This window comes from Schistocerca piceifrons, chromosome 3 (assembly GCF_021461385.2).
Source record: "Schistocerca piceifrons isolate TAMUIC-IGC-003096 chromosome 3, iqSchPice1.1, whole genome shotgun sequence".
Lineage (NCBI taxonomy): Eukaryota > Metazoa > Arthropoda > Insecta > Orthoptera > Acrididae > Schistocerca > Schistocerca piceifrons.
In genome coordinates this window covers 815629101-815646907 of record NC_060140.1, presented here as the reverse complement: position 1 = coordinate 815646907, position 17807 = coordinate 815629101, and the positions used below count along the sequence as shown (strand labels likewise).

At 42.5% G+C, this 17807-nt stretch overlaps 1 protein-coding gene across 1 annotated transcript in view; it reads right to left on the bottom strand.

Annotated features, from left to right (window-relative positions):
- The window catches only part of LOC124789082 (serine/threonine-protein phosphatase rdgC), a 1335318-nt gene that overhangs the window by 447432 nt on the left and 870079 nt on the right, over positions 1-17807 (bottom strand). The window lies entirely within an intron of this gene.

Genomic DNA, 17807 nt, shown 5'->3' with positions numbered 1-17807 from the left:
TGTAATCGCTTGATGCTATTTCGACAAACGATATCTCAGATAAGAGCATTACACTAAAGCTATCATTCCTGAAAGCTGCGTATATCTATCTATTTTATTTATTGACTTATGACGTCTTTTATATCCGTTTCATTACGCAAATGTTTGACAGAACATCGCATCGACGACAATTACACAGTAAATGTAATTCTCTTACTTGCGTAGTTGCTTAATAAACAATTCAGTATTTTGCCAGAAACTTTATATGAATGTTGACTGGAAGTGCCCTTAAGAACTGTGACAATTTAAAAGTCGTCTGTCGTAAGTGTTAGCGGACAACACAATTGAGAAGGGAACCAATAAACACTTTTCTCGAACGGCATAATAGAAAAGCAGATAGTAGCAGAAAGCTACAGGAGTCAAGTGGAGACTGGGACTTCTCGACTGAAGAGCAATTCTTGACACTTTTATGCGAGTTCTAGAAGAAGACAGATCTGCCTGACGTAATATGTTTAATTTAATGATATGCGAGATTGAGTCTGGGTCGTGAAGTCAGAGGTGTACTGAGTTCGAGTCTGAAGCGGCCAGCAGCAGCTGAGACCTGGATGACGTCATAGCGGCATTGGCGGCCACGGCAACGTAGGCCACCGGTGGCTACTTCGAGTTCATCCGCATCGACGCTTCGGGCAATAGCTGTAGAACACAAGCAGCCAGCATTACCGATGAGACAAATACTGCCACCTGTAGCCTTAATATGTGTGAACCCGCAGGGTCACCATCGATAGTGGAACTTCCAGTGATCAAGTAATCACCCAGTGCCCGTGGTTTAGGGAATGTGAATGGGCCAGTTAGTCCTAAATATGAACGTGGTAGTGCTGATGATAACAACATTACTGGGACAGAAAGTACGAAATCAGAGAAGGGCATGTATTTTCGAATGATTCAGTGGCTTAGTTAAAGGAAATTCTGACAAATTTGAGCTATAAAATGGGGATATTGGGTACAGAGATAGGTTCAGTAAAAACAGAGGTAGGTTCAGTAAAGACAAGTGTAGGAGAACAGTAAAAGGTAAGGTGAAGAAAATTAAATCTGATATAGAAGGAATGACTGACTCAGAATTAGAAGGTATAAGGGATGATGTAGACAAAATTTCTGTGGAGGTTGGCTTATTTGACACCATAGTCGGCACTGTAGAAAAATATTTTGGGTACAAGTTGGAAAAGAAACGTTTGGAGCTGGGCGGCGAGGTGAAAATTTGTGTGCAGAGCCAAAATGCGCTTGAGGACATGGCCAATAAGTCTGTTAACAATTTGTTAGGTGGAGTAGCAGAATGTGAAAAGGAGGTGTTTAAAAAATTGACAACATTTGAATCAAGGTTCAATAAAGAGGTAGGCAACATGAACAACTGTTTAAAGACATGATGGCTTAATCAAATTCCTTAGCAGCGAATCAGGCTACTACCGCGATACGTGTTCCATAAGGTAATTCAGGAACGACAAAGTGTTTTCCGACGATGGAAAACACCATCCGGTTGGTTATGGTGCTGCATGTAAAGTTGGTTTTTGTGAGAGAATGTAGGAAGAGGTAAAAATTAAATTCGCGAAAAGACACCTTGAGGGCAGCCCACAGTCATGGGCAAATTTGATGAGTTCTTCGTTTACTACCTTTGATGTGTTTGAGAGTTGTTTTCTGAACAAATTGTGGAGTGAAACGCAGCAAACGCGACTTCCGAACGAGTACCTACACGGACCAAGTTTCAAACGTGGAAATAGATCGATGCGGGATTTTTGTATGCGTGATCTAGACATGTTGAAGCATATAAATCGTCCGCTGGGAGTGTTGACGGAGTTCACGAAATTCGAGAGACGACTACCGAAATTTTTACCAAGCGATTTTGTCATCAGCTCGACAAACTTCATTAACGAGTTTTTAAATTTTATTGATACACCTGAACAGGCGCTGAAATTCAAGACACATAATTGGAACAGTAGGTTCAAATGGCTCTGAGCACTATGGCACTTAACATCTGAGGTCATCAGTCCCCTAGAACTTAGACCTACTTAAACCTAATGAACCTAAAGACGTCACACACATCCATGCCTGAGGCAGGATTCGAACCTGCGACCGGAGCGGTCGCACTGTTTCAGACTGAAGCGCCTAGAACCGCTCGGCCACACCGGCCAGCCGGAACAGTAGGCAGAGAAATGCGTACCTGAACGGAAATTACAGTAAACACCAAAATAGTTTCCACCGTGAAACCAATTATCACAGGGGAAATGGAAACGAAAATGAAAATCGGGAAAGTAGTTTTGAGGGGTTGGAGCCTCATGAAATGAAATGCAACGCCAGAATACGAGGTACAGAAATTATAGATCTCCTCAACAAAGGTCCAGGGATAGCGAAATAAACCAGCCTTGGAAAGCACACGTTATATTCGGCAAAGAAGCCTCAGATGTTGGCAACTGGGAGTTTAACAAGTAAGAATAAAATGGGGAATAATATTATGCACAGCAACCTTAAGAGGGCGTAAGAAAGGATGTAGAATGCGTAGAGATATTTGATAATGAGGATGTAGGGGTGAAAAATTTATTTTGTAAAAGGGAAGTGAATTATGGAATGAATGGATGCTTGTTGATAGATTATGTGATCAGATTAGAGGCTGAGATGGATGTGGATTAGGTGGAGGTGGAATGTATGACGAGTTCCATTAAAGTATTAGTCAGCAGCGACAGTTACAGTTAAGTAGACTAGATGATTTTGTATCGGGGGAAGTAGATAAAGCTATCTGTGATTGCGGCGAAGCTGTAGCCTCGTCAGCTGGAGATGAATTTTGTGGTGAATTTTATTATGTATTGATGGAAGTAGGTAATTTACTGTTAAAGGGAGGTAGACGTGATGTTTTAGGTGCCGAAGTTGCGAAGGTTAAAGTCACTGATTTGGATATCTCGGAGGAAGGAGTTTGTACATTTATTTTTATTGAACGTAATGAACCAATGGCTCTTGATGAAAGCGTGAATTATTAGTGGATGTGGAAGGATAAATGTGAAAGCGAAGTGTTAGATGGTAGGTCAGAATCCAAAGTGTCGGAGGAATTTGATAGGGAAGAAAATGTAAAGGAGAAAGGGTTAGAACTATATCTTTCGGAATTCGTCTCTACTGTGAATTCTAATGTGGAACGATGTGGTAGCGCTAATTTATATTGTGTATCGGCGAAGTTTGACAGAGTAATAGGTGGGGATTTCTATAGCTTATCGACGGATATTATGGACTTTTTTTAAGTAATGAATCTTATGAGGTATCAACGGAGGTTAATGGAGTAGATTGGATAAAATCTGTACTGAATCGTCGAAAAAAGCGAGGATTTGTTCAAGAGAGACGAAGTTTTAAGTTACGTGGTTAATATTGAGAATGTTGAAGCTGCTGATATCGTCAACTCGGAGGAAGCGAACAGAATGTCTGATGCTAACGAAGATGATGAAATGATGTGTTTTGAGGGTGATTTAAGTCCTGCAGCAGAGTTGGAGGTAGATCACGAGAATCTAGGAATGGATGATGAGATAGAAGGTTGTTGTGAAATTATAGTGTGTATCATAAATATGGAGAAAAAAAGGAACGGACGTTGTACCATTAGGACGCAATGTTAAGAGAGGAGTGAAATTTTCTGCCCGTAAGTGAAAGAAATGATGTTGATGAAGAAAGAAAGTGTTCGTTTCTCGAATCTAAAAGTGGTGTTCCAGCCGTAGTCACAAATTTTGTCTGTAATCGAAAGAAACCATTGGTGAACGCGGAAAGAGGGATCGAATTTGAGCAGGTGAAAAAGCAGAAAAAAGTTAGATTCAAATCATAGTCTACTGGCGGGATAAATGTAAGCAGCAGCGATGGCAGACTTACATTTTGTGAATGAGGAACTTGGTGTAAAACATTTGTGTGTAAATAATGGTATTTTCATGTTTAGTTTACAGTAATTCTAGGAGCTACTTCTGTTTCGTATAAGCCATAATTTGGTAAATTTGAGATGTTTGTAATAAACTATGGATGCCGAATTTACGGTAAGAAAGGAGGAAATAATGGCTGAGCAACTCTTGGTGCGCGGAGGTCGGCAGACTATAAGAGAGGAATGTGAATCGTAGTCTACGCAAATATGAAAGGAAATTTTTGGGTTATTTATTTGTTACTTGTAGTATTTTGTATTGGTTTCTCCTGTAATATGTGTAGTTTCTTTGTAATTGCTGTTCGCACAAAATTTGGTGCATAGAGGTCATCAGACCTCGCTAAAATTTTAATTGCTTTTGGAAGTGTAAGCTAAGTTTTTGAGGGTATATTGCGTAGTTTAATTAAATAACTTATATTATTTTGGAAGGATTTTTAATATGTTTATATATGTAGAAGTATGGGGATAAGTTAGTTGTATATTCATGAGGATAACGTCTGGGGGTTAACCGTAATTTAGTGAAAACAAGAGCGAACATTTGCTGAATTTAGGATCCAGCTATCCGCCGAGTTAAAAGTGAAAGCTAAACAGGCGATTTCTCAACAGGGTAATATTAGTTTTAGGGTTTCTCATTAGACGCGGTAAAATTGTAGAGATATGAAAAATATCAGTTGATTTATGTTTGGAACAAAATTCGTAGCACGAAAGACGTTTTCTCTAGAGGGAAAATAGACAGAGTATTTGAAATGTAGAGCTGACTCCAATGTGTTTTTCTTGCTAGCCTGTTTGTGAATGTATCGATTCCACAGGGGAGGACGTTCAGTGCCTGATATATGGGGACTGGGGAGGTTACATTATTATACCACAGCACAGTCATATTTCGAAAGCTCTCGTCCTCCAACACCGGTTGTGAATGCAGATTGACGCATGTTTCAGCGCAGTACCTGATCAACGGCGTCACGAATTTTACCAGAGGTGGCTCGACTGCGAACCATCTAATCTTCGACGCCACAACACCGATTGAGTGCTGTGCTGATGGCGGTGAAGTGGTACGATGTGAACAAAGAAAAAAGGTAAGAAAAAAGATAAGCGCCAAGCGCTTAAAACTTTTGAAAAATCGAGATGTCTCGAAAAATTAAATGAAAGTTATGTATTTATTTGTGCATTTAATTAACATGCCGTAATTTTTATAAATTGTGTTGCAGTTATAAAATTTAAGCTAATAATGACATATAAAAGCAGGTATAACCTTTTTCATACACCACCAAAAAGATACCTACACTATTGTACTGACAAGCAAGTGAGGTATTCTATTTATTATTTACGTGTGTAATTATTGTGTTAAATGAATTTGTCAAATTTGGTGTGGCTTAATGTGCCAATTAGTGAGCTAATATGCTACATTAAGTTGATGTGTGTAACGATGCGCGTATTTAGGCGAGCTAATCGTCCGCACATTATTGGTAATAGGTGAATTAGCTTGTACGGGTGAGCACTACTGGACAGCCCCAGGGTCTTCAAAGCGCCGCAGATGGTCCAGAGGCAGGTGCGGGCACAAAGGTTACGCCGGAAATGGGGATAATCCAATTGGCATGACGCACTGATAGCTTACGAGGGACGACTGTAGTCCCAGCGAGCTTTGAGACAAACTGAAAGACGGCTCCTTACAGCTGTTTCAGAGCCTATAATAATTTACAATCAAATATTAATGCAAATAAGTGTACATCGGCGACCCAAGAAACTGAGGCGCATCCAATAACACAAAAGTAGTTTCAGTATTAAAATAACAAAGTTAGTAAGTCTCAGTGAATAAGCATTTACACAATGAACATCTGTGCTAACAACTTATAACCGCTTCATGCGATTTCTACAAACGATATCTCAGATGAAAGGATCACACTATAGCTAGCATCCTTGAAACCTGCATGTCTGTATCTATTTTATTTATTGATTTATGACTTCTTTTATATCTATTTCATTACGCAAATGTTTGTCACAGCCACCTAACCGCCACAATTACTCTGTAAATGAACAAAGCATCAATATTTCATATTGGCATACCTGGGCAATTATTCAGTAAACAGTTTACTATTTAGCAATAACTTTATTTAAATGTTAATTGCACGTGCTATTAAAAATGTTCAAATTGAAAAGCGGTTAATCGCCTGTATTAGCGGAAGCAGTAATTTAAAAGAGAACCAAAAGACGCTCCTGTCAAGGAACATAAATACTTGCTCGAGCATTATTGAACTGCAGTTCTTTGTCATGTAACGTCTGTGCACTTATGCAAGAATGCTGGCTTGCTTACTTACTTACAAAATTTGTAAATTATCCGAGAGTAACAGAATGTTTATAACGTTTCGTTATGTAAATAATGAAATAATGATGTAATACATTAGTTTAGTCTTGGAAGTGGACAAATTGCATCAAATCATGTCTATACAGGTTAAGGACGACGTATTTATGATGAGGATGGCGTTGAGGTAATAGAAAATTTTAATTCCATCTGCTACTCTCGTCTTACGTCTTTTTTTTTAATTGATCGTTTTGATAATTTTTTAGGAAAGTTGAGTGGCGGAATCCTTGTAGAAGAATGAAAACCAAGCAAATGGATGTGACTTTACTGGATTGATAGTGAGATGAAATTGGCCACACAAGAAATTCTTTTAGATTTTTGTGTTAGAAATTGTGAAATTAACAGCACAGAAATATGCAGATTTTTCACTTTTTTTCCTGTGCTTTATGTTCCCATGTTTTACGCTTTACTTTTTTAGTGCATTACAAAACTTATTTTATGATTAGTTTTCTGAACCGAACTAAATATGAAGTTCTTACTTAGTTCAGTTCATTCATCACTATTGACTGTACAAGAAAGTCAAACCTCTGACTTTACTTTCAGCGACAACATAAGTGCAAAATTTGCAAAGAAGACGACGTTACCATCTGTCGACGGTCTCAGGCCAGAAACTAGTAACGTTTCAATAAAACCATTTCAATAAATCTTGTGGCTGGTTACAGTATTTCGTAATTTACGAAAACGGAAATCAAAATGGGTAAAATAATGAATTCCAAACTTTGACTTGAAACGGCTAACAAACGATATGACATCGGGATACGTCATGTGAAAACTGAATAATTCGTGCTTTACCTACATCACTACATGTAGATATGCTAATCATGAGAATTCTACAAACGTCGCGCGTTCTTGTTGCACCCACAATCGGCGACTACAAGTAAGAAGATCAGCAAGACGACGATAATTCTGGACGGAACGCTCTAGGATTATGGACCAACGACGTGGACGTTGACAAAGATTAACTTTATGCAGATGACTGAAGATTAACTTTATGCGAAGGAAAGCTCAACCCTCGCGAACTGTAATTGGAAACAACTTTGGAGTCTTGTTTTTGTTATAGTTACGTCCATTTTTTAACTATCACTGTCTGTCATGTAACTGAAGTTCCACTTTGAACAGCATTTTCTAGTGACTTTGAGAAATACAGATTAAAATCAATTTCGTTCTTGAAATGAAGTGCTTTTGGAGATATGATTTCTTTGCACGCGGCGTTGTTTTCCTATAGTATTCTCATTATTGAATGTATTAGCAGCGCCCTTAGTCTCTATTTCTCGTCTTTTTTAATACACATATTTTCATATGTACTTTGTTTGTGAGTGTTATTTTCTGGATTTGCATGTTTCCTTGTTTAGTGCCGATTTTCGTGTTGATTATTGTTGTATGTTGAGCAAATACGCGCCATGTGCAACGTCTGCCATTACGTTAGCAGAAAGGAGCCAACCATTATGTTCGCTGAAATTCTTATTTAGACGGAACTTTCGATTTTGGCAGATGTGTGACGATTTGCCTTTGATCAAATATTAATACGTGTTTGTGTTTCCTAAGTCTTTCTTGAGTGTGTAGACGTAATTTCAGTAAATCCAGGGAAAAATTATATACGAGTTGCGACAATAAAGTAATGAGACTGATGTGAAAAAAATGTTGCTTACCGTTTTAGTCAAGTTTAGTATTGTCTCCTTCAAAGTAGTTCCCTTCTGATTGCACACACTTTTCCAGCATCTCTGCCATTGATGACAACATTTCTGGAACTCATCTTCTGTAATATCCTCCAAGACCCTCGTCACAGCTTTTTGGACATCTTGTGTTGTTTGAAAATGGTGTTCCTTGACCGCCGTTTTGACTCTTGGAAATAGAAATATCTGGTGAATAAGGTGGCTGTGGTAGTACTGAAATTTGTTTTGAGATTAAAAATTGCTGTACTGACAGCAGTATGGGATGGCGCATTATCGTGATGCAGAATCCAATTATCAGCAATTATGGCACGGACACGAAGAACTCTTTTACGAAGTCTTCCTAAAATTTCTTTGTAGTAATATTGGTTGTTTGTCCAGGAGGCACCCACTCTTTATGAACAATTCCCTTGGAATCAAAGAAGCACACAAGCATGCATTTCACTTTTGATTTTGACATGCAATCTTTTTTTGATCTGGGTGATCCCTTTGAGCACAATTGTGAACTTTGGCGTTTTGTCTCTGGATCGTACTAAAAAAACCAACTTTCATCAGCAGTGATAACACAGCTCAACAGTTCTGGATTGATTTCCGTTTCCTCTAACAGATCGGCTGCCACATTTTTCCGTGTTTCTCGCTGTTGTGGTGTAAGATTTTTGGGGACCATTTTTGCACAAATCTCTCTCATACCAATATTTCAGTTATTATTAGACAAACCGTTTTTCGATTGATGATCAGCTCTTCTGCAACCATTTTCACGGATAATCTTCGATTAGATCGTACGAGTTCACGCACGCTGGCCAAGTTGACATCCGTCAGTGAGGTTGATGCTCGTCCACTGTGGTCTTCACCTTCAACATTCGTTCTGCCTTCACTAAACATTTTATGCCAACGAAAAACTTGAGCTCTTGACATAACCTTCTCTCCAAAACCTTCTGAAGCTTATAGTAATTTGTCGTCGCGTCTTCACCCAATTAAACACAAAAAGAAATGGCATACCGTTGTGCAATATTATGCGGTTTCATTTCCGTAACGAGAGACACAGACACGTGTTAACGTATTACAGCATAACTCACGACTGAGCATTTGCATCGCTGTGCCGCTTGGACTAGATGCAACTTATAGACCAAGGTCAAAGATATTGTGTCTACGTAAGCCTGCAGGGTTGCCACATCTTGCAGAGAAAATGTCTGATTACTTTATTGTCGCACCTCGCACTCTTGCTTTCAGTTACCTCCAAACCTACGTGCATGAGATATCAGGGGAGATGTATCAGGTGTCTCCACTTTTATTAGATGAGTATGGTTACTTAGAGTAATATTCAAAGGGTCCTTTTTCGTCGCGAATTTCACGAGTAAGCTAAGAGCATTCTGATATATTCGCAAATATCTAACGAGCAAGTTCATGCATATAAGATAAGAACATTGCTGCTTATCCTCATACACTCCTGGAAATTGAAATAAGAACACCGTGAATTCATTGTCCCAGGAAGGGGAAACTTTATTGACACATTCCTGGGGTCAGATACATCACATGATCACACTGACAGAACCACAGGCACATAGACACAGGCAACAGAGCATGCACAATGTCGGCACTAGTACAGTGTATATCCACCTTTCGCAGCAATGCAGGCTGCTATTCTCCCATGGAGACGATCGTAGAGATGCTGGATGTAGTCCTGTGGAACGGCTTGCCATGCCATTTCCACCTGGCGCCTCAGTTGGACCAGCGTTCGTGCTGGACGTGCAGACCGCGTGAGACGACGCTTCATCCAGTCCCAAACATGCTCAATGGGGGACAGATCCGGAGATATTGCTGGCCAGGGTAGTTGACTTACACCTTCTAGAGCACGTTGGGTGGCACGGGATACATGCGGACGTGCATTGTCCTGTTGGAACAGCAAGTTCCCTTGCCGGTCTAGGAATGGTAGAACGATGGGTTCGATGACGGTTTGGATGTGCCGTACACTATTCAGTGTCCCCTCGACGATCACCAGTCGTGTACGGCCAGTGTAGGAGATCGCTCCCCACACCATGATGCCGGGTGTTGGCCCTGTGTGCCTCGGTCGTATGCAGTCCTGATTGTGGCGCTCACCTGCACGGCGCCAAACACGCATACGACCATCATTGGCACCAACGCAGAAGCGACTCTCATCGCTGAAGACGACACGTCTCCATTCGTCCCTCCATTCACGCCTGTCGCGACACCACTGGAGGCGGGCTGCAGGATGTTGGGGCGTGAGCGGAAGACGGCCTAACGGTGTGCGCGACCGTAGCCCAGCTTCATGGAGACGGTTGCGAATGGTCCTCGCCGATACCCCAGGAGCAACAGTGTCCCTAATTTGCTGGGAAGTGGCGGTGCGGTCCCCTACGGCACTGTGTAGGATCCTACGGTCTTGGCGTGCATCCGTGCGTCGCTGCGGTCCGTTCCCAGGTCGACGGGCACGTGCACCTTCCGCCGACCACTGGCGACAACATCGATGTACTGTGGAGACCTCACGCCCCACGTGTTGAGCAATTCGGCGGTACGTCCACCCGGCCTCTCGCATGCCCACTATACGCCCTCGCTCAAAGTCCGTCAACTGCACATACGGTTCACGTCCACGCTGTCGCGGCATGCTACCAGTGTTAAAGACTGCGATGGAGCTCCGTATGCCACGGCAAACTGGCTGACAATGACGGCGGCGGCGCACAAATGCTGCGTAGCTAGCGCCATTCGACGACCAACACCGCGGTTCCTGGTGTGTCCGCTGTGCCGTGCGTGTGATCATTGCTTGTACAGCCCTCTCGCAGTGTCCGGAGCAAGTATGGTGGGTCTGACACACCGGTGTCAATGTGTTCTTTTTTCCATTTCCAGGAGTGTATTTCAGCAGCCACATAAATTCGGCACAGAAACCCATTTGATTCCATGCCATCTGTGCAGCTGTTTTCCGATACAGCCTAACAATGTGTTTAATCCACATGTCTGTCCTAAAGCATCATTCTATTGAGAGACGAATTACGGTTCAGAACTGATGGTTTGTGTATCTACGAGAAACGTCGCGAATGGATCACCTGTTTTGTCTGCCATGTGATGGACAGTGAAACATAGTTAAGTAGTCTAGCAGCTGAAATTTGGTTCTTCGTTATTTATCGAAAATAGTCGTCTTAATGATAGCAAAGTAAGTGAGGCTTTGAAGAAATAATGTGTCACAGTTTCGTCAGCGTGTTGTTTGGTTCACGTTTAAACCTCGGATGATTTGCTTAACACCACAAAATTAAATACGCTGTGCTTGATCAATGTACAAAATTGCACTCTTATCACGATCGCCACTGCGCATACGCTCAGAAGTATCGACTAACTGTACCCTTGTGTTTCTGCAGAGGTCCAGAGCCGTAGTGTTATACGTATAAATGAGTGTTGTCAGCTCATATTCTGTCTGACGATGTGTGGCTACACTAGCATAAAAATTAAAATGTGCAACTCAACGTATGGCACATTTAAAATTTGACGTGGTGACGTGGTTGTGGAGGAACAACACTGTTAATCAAGGCCAGGCAGACTGCACGGACTGACACAGATCCTGTCGAGCATTGCAGAGGGCGGTGTGAGAATCGCATGAAATCAGCGGAAGGAACCTCTCGTGAGTTCCAAAGTGCTACCAGCAGTCCAATTCTCACAAAGACTATGAGTAGGGAATTAAAAACAGTGGGATACTGGAACCAAGCAGCTTGTCACAAACCACACGTTTCTGTTGTATACACCAAGCGACGCTGGATGTGGTGCAAAGAGCGGCGCCAAATGGACAGTGGATGACTGAAAACGAGCAATTTTGACAATTGTGACAATACGATGAAAGCGTTTGGGTTTGCGGACTGCCTGCAGAATGTTACCTGCCATCATATGTAGTGCCAACAGTGAAGTAGGGAGAAGGTGGTGTTACGATAGGGGGGCGTTTACCACCCCCCCCCCCCCTAACTGCACATACGAAAAAGCCAACTACCTAAGGATACAAACACATTATAATGCATTATTTCCGGCGTACCGTACAGGAACAGTTCAGAGATGATGATTCTTTGTATCAGCGTGACACTGCACCCTGTCAGAAAGCAGCATGTGTGAGGCAATGCTTTACGGAGAATAACATTCCTGAAATGGACTGACATTTCAGCAGTCAGAATCTGAGCCCAATGGAACACCTTTGGGATGAGTTGGGCCATGGCGTGCCAAACTTCACCCCGGCCGAGAGTGCGTGCCGCGTGGGGCGTATGGCTGGAAGTTTTCCTCGCTCCTTCCCAGAACTACTTGGTGTAAAGCGAGGTATTTCATTTATTATTCGGTGTGGCATTTTTTGGTTCACACAACTGTCTCCACTTCGGCTTGATCGTGGTGTGTGTGTGTGTGTGTGTGTGTGTGTGTGTGTGTGTGTGTGTGTGTGTGTGGTGTATGTGAAGGCTGATTATAATTGGCTATTTCTATATGGTGCGAAGGATATTATACAGACACAGTGGATGCAGTGTTGTGATCTATAATCAGAAGCCTTTAAAAATGAATGGAAATTACAGAAAAGAATTCTCAATTTACAATGGTGAGCCAAAACCTTCTTAATAACATGACAGCCCGTCTTTAGAACGGAACATATCACTGATTCTGCGTAGCAGCGATCCGGCAGTTTAGTGGTAGGTTTGTGAAACTATGTGGCATTAGACGTAATTCGCGTAAATAACGGTGGTAAATAACGGCGCACGCGGTGACGCCGCCCGAATAACGACCCAGGTGGGTTCCATGGAATTTAGCTAATTTAAGTTAAACTCCGTCCGAACAGGCCATGAAGTCCCAACGGCACCGACCGGACGCCGTGTCATCCTCAGCCAACTGGCGTCACTGGATGCGGATATGGAGGTGCATGTAGTCAGCACACCGCTCTCCCGGCCATACGTCAGTTTACGAGACGGGAGCCGCTACTTCTCTATCAAGTAGCTCCTCAGTTTGCTGAGTGCATCCCGCTTGCCAACAGCGCTCGGCAGACCGGATGGTCACCCATCCAAGTGCTAGCTCAGCCCGACAGCACTTAACTTCGGTGAGCTGTCGGGGACCGGTGTTACCACTGCGGCATGGCCTTAGGCTCCATGGAATTAACATCAGGCGAATTTGGTAGCCGAGACACCAACGTGAATTCACTACAATGCTCCTCAAACCACTGTAGCACGGTTCTGTCTTCGAGACAGGGACCGTTATGCTGTTGAAAGGTGACATCGTCATCAGGGAAGACATCAGGCACGAAGGGATTCAAGTGGTTGGCAGCTGTCAGCGTGTCCTCCACTACTAGCATGTATCCTATGCAACTGCAGGAGAATGTCTCCCATAGCATAATTCTGCTCCCACCAGACAGCGTCCGTGGCGCGCTGTACGTTTCGAGCCTTCGTTTACTCCGATGACGGCCTTCGTGGAGACGACCATCGACCTAGTGCAACAAAAAATGTGGTTCACCCGAAGAGCCCAAACGTTTCCACTGACGGACAGCCGAATACCGATGGTCCAGTGCCTAGTGAAATCGTAATTGACAATGTCGTTGGGTCAACATTTGAATACGTAGTGGTGGTCTGCTGCAGAGCTCCATGATCAACAATGTACGACGAACGGTGTGCTCCAAAACACTTGTGCATGCACCAGCATTGTGCTCTTTCAGCCGTCTGGGGTGGCCGAGCGGTTCTAGGCGCTACAGTCTGGAACCGCGCGACCGCTAGGGTCGCAGGTTCGAATCTTGCCTCGGGCATGGATGTGTGTGACGTCCTTAGGTTAGTTAGGTTTAAGTAGTTCTAACTCTAGGGGACTGATGACCACAGAAGTTAAGTCCCATAGTACTCAGAGCCATTTTTTTGTGCTCTTTCGGCAGAAATACCACAGTTCACCCTCCATCCTACTTTATAGAGTGGACAAGATTCCGAACCCGGTGTTCTGTGAACAGTTGCGGACGTCCAACCATTTAGCATCTACTGGTAGTTTCACTGTCCTTCTACTTCTCCCGCAGATGATGACAATAGTATGCGAACATTCGACCAGCTTCGCCGTTTTCGAGATACTAGCGCACAGGCTCTGCGTAATGCTAAACTCCCCTTTGCCAAATCGCTTATCTCAATGTATTTCCTCATATGCAGCCCATATCTTCGCTACAGTAATCGCCCGTCCGTGGCCGCTCCACTTACATATTTTTGTTACCGCGTTGCATGCCCACTACGGCCTCAGGCGGCATCCAGTGTCGTGGTGGACAGTGGTCATAATGTTTTGACGTATCAGAGTACATTATGCAGTCGCATAAACGAGCATACTGCAAATTTGCTAGGCAACGATATTCGAATGCTATGCAGAAATAACTTAGAAATTTAGGTTACAATAAAAGAGCAAAATATACTGCGATCGACATACGGGAATCATTGTCCTGTGTAACAAGAATTACTTTGTGCTAAATTAGCAGGCATGGAGCTCGTGAAGACATTGTTGGTACGAATAGTAAAATTACAGATATCGCACGCTTTATTCCACTGTCAGTTGCAATAGTTTCCGATGTAATTGAACGAAGAGTACGGGGACTTCACGTATTACTGCAAAGTACATTGGCTAAGTCAAGGAGCATGCCTTGAACGATTTTTCGGTTTAAAACTCGGTATTGATACATTTATGAATCAATAATGGTGTCCAGGAACGAAAATTAGAACATCTGAAATGAATTGTAGACCGCGAATTTTAAGTGGACCTGACTGTACACTGCTCACAGTAAAACATTACAAGATGAGATTTAACTTCTTTCTGATTTAATGGGGATGCATTTAAAAAGAATATGGTCTTATAGAAGGGACACATTCTGACACAGTACTGTTTCCTAAATTCAGTGCCATTAAAGAAAATAGAGGTATGGAAAATTCACTGTGGCCTTGGATGAATTACAAAGGTTGTTTCCTAAACATTTTAAAGAGACTGCCAGTCTGATACCTGTTTTCGAGAGTGATTGTCGTTTCAGTTGAAAGCGTCGTCTACAGAAGTAACTGACGGACCTGATAAATTATTCCCTTTTTAGCTACGAATTATTTTACTTTGTAATTGTCTAGAATGCGTACATTGTATTCCTCCGATAGAGTTTCAGCGTCAACATAATGCTGTTGCAAAAGTGCTACAATATTTCCATCAATAAACACTACTGGCCATTAAAATAGCTACACCACGAAGATGACGTGTTACAGACGCGAAATTTAATCGACAGGCAGAAGATGCTGTGATATGCAAATGATTAGCTTTTCATAGCAATCACACAAGCTGATGACACCAGCTTGATAGTGAAGGATCTTGTATGTAATATTGAAACAGTAACAAATAATGTAGTTCATGAAATAAGTTCATGGCTTGTGGAAAATAATTTGATGCTAAATCACAGTAAGACTCAGTTTTTACAGTTTCTAACTCACAATTAAACAAGAACCGATATTTTGATCAGACAGAATAGGCATTTTATAAGCGAGACGGAACAGTTCAAGTTCCTAGGCGTTCGGATAGATAGTAAGCTGTTGTGGAAAACCCATGTCCAGGATCTTGTTCAGAAGCTAAATGCTGCTTTATTTACCATTAGAACAGTATCTGAAATAAGTGACACTTCAACACGAAAAGTAGTGTTCTTAGCATATTTTCATACGCTTATGTCGTATGGTATTATTTTTTGGGGTAATTCTTCTGATTCAAAAAGGGTATTTTTGGCTCAAAAACGGGCTGTTCGAGCTATATGTGGTGTAAGTTCGAGAACTTCTTGTCGACCCCCATTCAAAAATCTGGGAATTTTCTTTAATGTCGTTTGTTGTTAGCAATATTAGCCTATCCCCAGGAGTTAGCAGCTTTCACTCAGTTAATACTAGGCAGAAATCAAATCTGCATGTATAATGCACTTCCTTGACTCTTGTGCAGAAAGGAGTGCAGTATTCTGCTGCATCCATTTTGAATAAGCTACCACAAGAACTCAAAAACTCTTTTAAGTCTAAACTGAAGAGTTTCCTCGTGGCTCACTCCTTCTATTCTGTCGAGGAGCTCCTGGAAGAGCTAAAAAATTAAGCAAATTACAGTGTTACATTGTTGATTTTCTTCATTTAAACTTACGACTTGTCACCTGAATATGTTTTTTTTTTTATATTTCATTTTATCTGTTTCTAATATCGTGTTATAATTTCATGTATTGACTCGTTCCATGACCATGGAGACTTCTCCTTAATTTGGTCCCACGGAACAATAAATAAATAAATAAATAAAAAGAAGGTTGGCGCCGGTGGCCACACCTACAACGTGCTGACATGAGGAAAGTTTCCAACCCATTTCTCATACACAAACAGCAGTTGACCGTCGTTGCCTGGTGAAACGTTGTTGTGATGCCTCGTGTAAGGAGGAGAAAAACGCGTACCATCACGTTTCCGACTTTGATAAAGGTCGGATTGTAGTCTATCGCGATTGCGGTTTATCGTATCACCACATTGCTGCTCGCGTTGGTCGAGATCTAATGACTGTCAGCAGAATATGGAATCGGTGGGTTCAGGAGGGTAAAACGGAACGCCGTGCTGGATCCCAACGGCCTCGTATCACTAGCAGTCGAGATGACAGGCATCTTATCCGCTTGGCTGTAACGGATCGTGCAGCCACGTCTCGATCCCTGAGTCAACAGATGGAGACGTTTGCAAGACAACTACCATCTGCACGAACAGTTCGACGACGTTTGCAGCAGCATGGACTATCAGCTCGGAGACCATGGCTGAGGTTACCCTTGACGCTGCATCACAGACAGGAGCGCCTGCGATGGTGTACTCAATCACAAATCGGATGAATTCAGGTTCTGTTTACAGCATCATGATGGTCGCATGCGTGTTTGGCGACATCGCGGTGAACGCACTTTGGAAGTGTGTATTCGTCTTCGCCATACTGGTGTATCAACCGGCGTGATGGTATGGGGTGCCACTGGATACACGTCTCGGTCACCTGTTGTTCGCATTGACGGCACTATGAACAGTTGACGTTACATTTCAGATGTGTTATGACCCGTGGCTCGACCCTTCATTCTATCCCTGCGAAACCCTACATTTCAGTAGGAGAATGCACGACCGCAAGTTGCAGGTCCTGTACTGGCCTTCATGGATACAGAAAATGTTCGACTGCTGCCCTGGCCAGCACATTCTCCAGATCTCTCATCAACTGAAAACGTCTGGCCAATGGTGGCCTAGCAACTGGTTCGTCACAATACGCCAGTCACTACTCTTGATGAATGTGGTATTGTGTTGAAGCTGCATGGGTAGCTCTATCTGTACACGCCACCCAAGCTCCGATTGACTGAATGGCCAGGCGTATCAAGGCCGTTATTACGGCCAGAGGTGGTTGTTCTGGGTACTGATTACTCAGGATCTATGCACCCAAATTGCGTGTAAATGTAATAACATGTCAGTTCTAGTATAATATATTTGTCCAATGAATACCCGTTTATCATCTGCGTTTCTTCTTGGTGTAGTAATTTGAATGCCCAGTAGTGTATTTGCGTAAAATACGTTTTTTCGGTTATTCAAGTAAATAGGTTACGATTACGTGGCACTTTCAGTGCAAAGACCTGTGAAATTGTCTGCGTTTGACTGTATGCCAATCAGTTCTATCAGAGAGGAATTATGTTTTGTCTTAGCGTGCCAAAAGGTTAAATAGAACTGAACAATTGTCTTGTTCGAGGTATATGTTGCTGAGAAATGTGAACTACAAAAACAAGTCATATGAATAGCGACTGCATTGCCATTTAAATGAGGTGCGTTCATAGTTGCCGCCGCAGCCTCACGCTCAGCGAGCCGTGGCGGTAGGGGAAACGTGCAGCGAGGCCGAGCGC